This window comes from Triticum aestivum, chromosome 2A (assembly GCF_018294505.1).
Source record: "Triticum aestivum cultivar Chinese Spring chromosome 2A, IWGSC CS RefSeq v2.1, whole genome shotgun sequence".
Classification (NCBI taxonomy): Eukaryota; Viridiplantae; Streptophyta; class Magnoliopsida; order Poales; family Poaceae; genus Triticum; species Triticum aestivum.
The window spans coordinates 513573662-513579661 of NC_057797.1; positions in this window are offsets into that span (position 1 = coordinate 513573662).

Sequence of the window (6000 nt, forward strand, 5' to 3'; positions counted from 1 at the left end):
AGCATCACCCTTTAATGAGAAAGGAAATAATTTGAGAATAAAGTAGTAGCGAGTTTTCTCATCATGAGTAAAAAGGGTGGCTATGTCATTCAACTTAGTAAGATGTGCCACAATAGTTTCAGTTTCATGACCATGGAAAGGATCAGATTCAACCAATGTAATTAACTCTGGGTCGACAGAGAATTCATAATCCTTATCATCAATAAAGATAGGTGAAGTAGCAAACTTAGGATCACATTTCATTCTAACATTTAGAGATTTTTCTTTGTACTTGCATAATAACTTCTCTAGATCATCTCTACAAGCAAGAATATCTCTAGTTGTTTCTTCACTCATAACATAACCTTCCGGTACCTTAGTAAATTCATATCTAGGAAGGCTAGTCCTAGCAGGTGTTTCAGGAGTTTCAGTTTCAAGCTCATCATCAGATTCAACAACATCATGTTGTATAACTCTAGCAATTTTTTTATCAAGAAATTCACCAAGTGGCACATCATCATTATCAAGAAAGGTACTATCATCATCATAAGCATCATTCATAGTAGAATTGACAACATGTGGTGGTGTTGCAAGTTTATTCATAACAGAAGGTGAATCTAAAGCAGAACTGGATGGCAGTTCCTTACTCCCCTCATCCTTGAGGGAAATATCTTAGTCTTAGGATCCTTCAGATTCTTCATAATGATAATATGATAGTAATCCCAAGTGACTGAACAAATATAGCTATGCTCCCCGGCAACGGCGCCAGAAAAATGTCTTGATAACCCACAAGTATAGGGGATCGCAACAGTTTTCGAGGGTAAAGTATTTAACCCAAATTTATAGATTCGGCACAAGGGGAGCCAAAGAATATTTGAAGGTCTTAGCAGATGAGTTGTCAATTCAACCACACCTGGAGATTAATTATCTGCAACAAAATGATCAGTAGCAAAGTAGTTTGATAGTTTTGATAGTAGTGACAGTAGTAACGGTAACAGTAATAGTGATAACAGTACTTTTGTAGCAAGTGTAACAATGATGATAGCAGTAGTAACTTAGCAGAAACAATATAGGATAAATTCGTAGGCGTTGGATCGGTGACTTGTTGGATGATTTTCATCATGAGACAGTTATAACCTAGGGCGATACGGCACTAGCTCCAATTCATCGATATAATGTAGGCATGTATTCTGTAAATAGTCATACGTGCTTTATTAAAAGAACTTGCATGAAATCTTTTGTCCTACCCTCCCGTGGCAGTGGGGTCCATATTGGAAACTAAGGGATATTAAGGCCTCCTTTTAATAGAGAACCGGAACAAAGAATTTACACATAGTGAATACATGAACTCCTCAAACTGTGGTCATCGCCGGGAGTGGGCCCGGTTGTTGTCACTCCGGGGTTGCCGGATCATAACACGTAGTAGGTGACTATAACTTGCAAGATCGAATCTAGAACGTGGATATAATGGTGATAACATAAATGGTTCAGATTTGAAATCATGGCACTCGGGCCCAAAGTGACAAGCATTAATCATGGCAAAGTCATAGCAACATCAATCTAAGAACATAGTGGATACTAGGGATCAAGCCCTAACAAAACTAACTCGATTACATGATGAATCTCATCCAACTCCTCACCGACCAGCGAGCCTATGAAGGAATTACTCACTCCTAGTGGGGAGCATCATGGAATTGGCGATGGATAAGGGTTGGTGATGACGAAGAACGGAGATCCCCCTCTCCGAAGCCCCAAACGGACTCCAGATCTGCCCTCCCGAGGAAGAACAGGGCTTGGCGGCGGCTGAAGGAAATATGCCCTAGAGGCAATAATAAAGTTATTATTTATTTCCTTATATCATGATAAATGTTTATTATTCATGATAGAATTGTATTAACCGGAAACATAATACATGTGTGAATACATAGACAAACAGTATGTCACTAGTATGCCTCTACTTGACTAGCTCGTTGAATCAAAGATGGTTAAGTTTCCTAGCCATAGACATGAGTTGTCACTTGATTAACCGGATCACATCATTAGAGAACGATGTGATTGACTTGACCCATTCCGTTAGCATAGCACTTGATCGTTTAGTTTGTTGCTATTGCTTTCTTCATGACTTATACATGTTCCTATGACTATGAGATTATGCAACTCCCGTTTACCGGAGGAACACTTTGTGTGCTACCAAACATCACAACGTAACTGGGTGATTATAAAGGTGCTCTACAGGTGTCTCTGAAGGTACTTGTTGGGTTGGCGTATTTCGAGATTAGGATTTGTCACTCCGATTGTCGGAGAGGTATCTCCGGGCCCACTCGGTAATGCACATCACTATAAGCCTTGCAAACATTGCAACTAATGAGTTAGTTGCGGGATGATGTGTTACGGAACGAGTAAAGAGACTTGTCGGTAACGAGATTGAACTAGGTATTGAGATACCGACGATCGAATCTCGGGCAAGTAACATACCGATGACAAAGGGAACAACGTATGTTGTTATGCGGTTTAATCGATAAAGATCTTCGTAGAATATGTAGGAGCCAATATGAGCATCCAGGTTCCGCTATTGGTTATTGACCGGAGATGTGTCTCGGTCATGTCTACATAGTTCTCGAACCCGTAGGGTTTGCACGCTTAAAGTTCGATGACTGTTATATTATGATTTTATGTATTTTGATGTACCGAAGGAGTTCGAAGTCCCAGATGAGTTCGGGGACATGATGAGGAGTCTCGAAATGGTCGAGACGTAAAGATCGATATATTGGACGACTATATTCAGACATCGGAAAGGTTCCGAGTGATTCGGGTATTTTCGGGAGTACCGGGGAGTCAGGGGAATTCATATTGGGCCTTAATGGGCCATACGGGAAAGGAGAGAAAGGCCTCAAAGGGTGGTCGCACCCCTCCCCATGGGCTGGTCCGAATTGGACTAGGGAAGGGGGGCGCCCCCTTCCTTCCTTCTCCTTTTCCCTTCCCTTTACTTCCCTCCTACTCCTACTACTTGGAAGGGCTCCTAGTTCTAGTAGGAAAGGGGGAATCCTACTCCTGGTGGGAGTAGGACTCCCCTAGGGCACGCCATAGAGAGGGCCGGCCCTCCCCCTCCTCCACTCCTTTATATACGGGGGCAGGGGGCACCCCAAAGACACAACAATTGATCTCTTGATCTCTTAGCCGTGTGCGGTGCCCCCCTCCACCGTAATCCACCTCGGTCATATCGTAGCGGTGCTTAGGCGAAGCCCTGCGTCGGTAGAACATCATCATCATCACCACGCCATCGTGCTGACGAAACTCTCCGTCAACACTCGGCTAGATCGGAGTTCGAGGGACGTCATCGAGTTGAACGTGTGCAGAACTCGGAGGTGCCGTGCGTTCGGTACTTGATCGGTCGGATCGTGAAGACGTACGACTACATCAACCGTGTTGTGCTAACGCTTCCGCTTTCGGTCTACGAGGGTACATGGACAACACTGTCCCCTCTCGTCGCTATGCATCATCATGATCATGCATGTGCGTAGTAAATTTTTTGAAATTACTACGTTCCCCAACAGTGGCATCCGAGCCAGGTTTTATGCATTGATGTAATATGCACGAGTAGAACACAAGTGAGTTGTGGGCGATATAAGTCATACTGCTTACCAGCATGTCACACTTTGGTTCGGCGGTATTGTTGGATGAAGCGGCCCGGACCGACATTACGCGTACGCCTACACGAGACTGGTTCTACCGACGTGCTTTGCACACAGGTGGCTGGCGGGTGTTAGTTTCTCCAACTTTAGTTGAACCGAGTGTGGCTACGTCCGGTCCTTGCGAAGGTTAAAACAGCACCAACTTGACAAACTATCATTGTGGTTTTGATGCGTAGGTAAGAACGGTTCTTACTCAGCCCGTAGCAGCCACGTAAAACTTGCAACAACAAAGTAGAGGACGTCTAACTTGTTTTTGCAGGGCATGTTGTGATGTGATATGGTCAAGACATGATGAGATATAAGTTGTTGTATGAGATGATCATGTTTTGCTGAAGTTATCGGCAACAGGCAAGAGCCTTATGGTTATCTCTCTATTGCATAAGATGCAAGTGCCAAATAATTTCTTTACTTTATCGCTATGCGATAGCAATAGTTGCAAGAGCAATTGTTGGCGAGACAACCATGTGACGACACATTGATATAGATCAAGATGATGGAGATCATGGTGTCATGCCGGTGATAAAGGAGATCATGACGATGCTTTGGAGATGGAGTTCAAAGGCACAAGATGATGATGGCCATATCATGTCACATATTATGATTGCATCTGATGTTTATCTTTTATACATCTTATTTTGCTTAGTTCGGTGGTAGCTTTATAAGATAATCTCTCACTAAATTATCAAGTTATAAGCGTTCTCCCTGAGTATGCACCGTTGCGAAAGTTCTTCGTGCTGAGACACCACGTGATGATCGGGTGTGATAGGCTCTACGTTCAAATACAATGGGTGCAAAACAGTTGCACACGCAGAATACTCAGGTTGAACTTGACGAGCCTAGCATATAACAAATATGGCCTCGGAACACGGAGACCGAAAGGTCGAGCTGAATCATATAGTAGATATGATCAACATAGTGATGTTCACCATTGAAACTACTCCATCTCACGTGATTATCGGACATGGTTTAGTTGATATGGATCACGTGATCACTTAGAAGATTAGAGGGATGTCTGTCTAAGTGGGAGTTCTTAAGTAATATGATTAATTGAACTTTAATTTATCATGAACTTAGTCCTGATAGTATTAGCATATCTATGTTGTAGATCAATAGCTCGCGATGTTGCTCCCAGTTTATTGTGTTCCTAGAGAAAAATTATGTTGAAAAATGTTAGTAGCAATGATGCGGATTGGATCCGTGATCTGAGGATTATCCTCATTGCTGCATAGAAGAATTATGTCTTTGATGCACCGCTAGGTGACAGACCTATTGCAGGAGTAGATGCAGACGTTATGAACGTTTGGCTAGCTCAATATGATGACTACTTGATAGTTTAGTGCACCATGCTTAACGGCTTAGAATCGGGACTTCAAAGACGTTTTGAATGTCATGGACCATATGAGATGTTCCAGGAGTTGAAGTTAATATTTCAAGCAAATACCCGAGTTGAGAGATATGAAGTCTCCAACAAGTTCTATAGCTAAAAAGATGGAGGAGAATAGCTCAAGCAGTGAGCATGTGCTCAGATTGTCTGGGTACTACAATCGCTTGAATCAAGTGGGAGTTAATCTTCCAGATAAGATAGTGATTGACAGAATTCTCTAGTCACCATCACCAAGTTAGTAGAACTTCGTGATGAACTATGATATGCAAGGGATAACGGAAACGATTCCCAAGCTCTTCGTAATGCTGAAATCAACGAAGGTAGAAATCAAGAAAAATATCAAGTGTTGATGGTAGACAAGACCACTAGTTTCAAGAAAAGGGCAAAGGGAAGAAGGGGAACTTCAAGAAGAACGGCAAGCAAGTTGCTGCTCAAGTGAAGAAGCCCAAGTCTGGTCCTAAGCCTGAGACTAAGTGCTTCTACTGCAAAGGGACTGGTCACTGGAAGCGGAACTGCCCCAAGTATTTGGCGGATAAGAAGGATGGCAAAGTGAACAAAGGTATATTTGATATACAGATTATTGATGTGTATTTTACTAGTGTTCGTAGCAACCCCTCGGTATTTGATACTGGTTCAGTTGCTAAGAGTAGTAACTCGAAACGGGAGTTGCAGAATGAACATAGACTAGTTAAGGGTGAAGTGACGATGTGTGTTGGAAGTGGTTCCAAGATTGATATGATCATCATCGCACACTCCCTATACTTTCGGGATTAGTGTTGAACCTAAATAAGTGTTATTTGGTGTTTGCGTTGAGCATGAATATGATTTGATCATGTTTATTGCAATATGGTTATTCATTTAACTAAGAGAATAAATTGTTGTTCTGTTTACATGAATAAAACCTTACATGGTTACACACCCAATGAAAATGGTTCGTTGGATCTC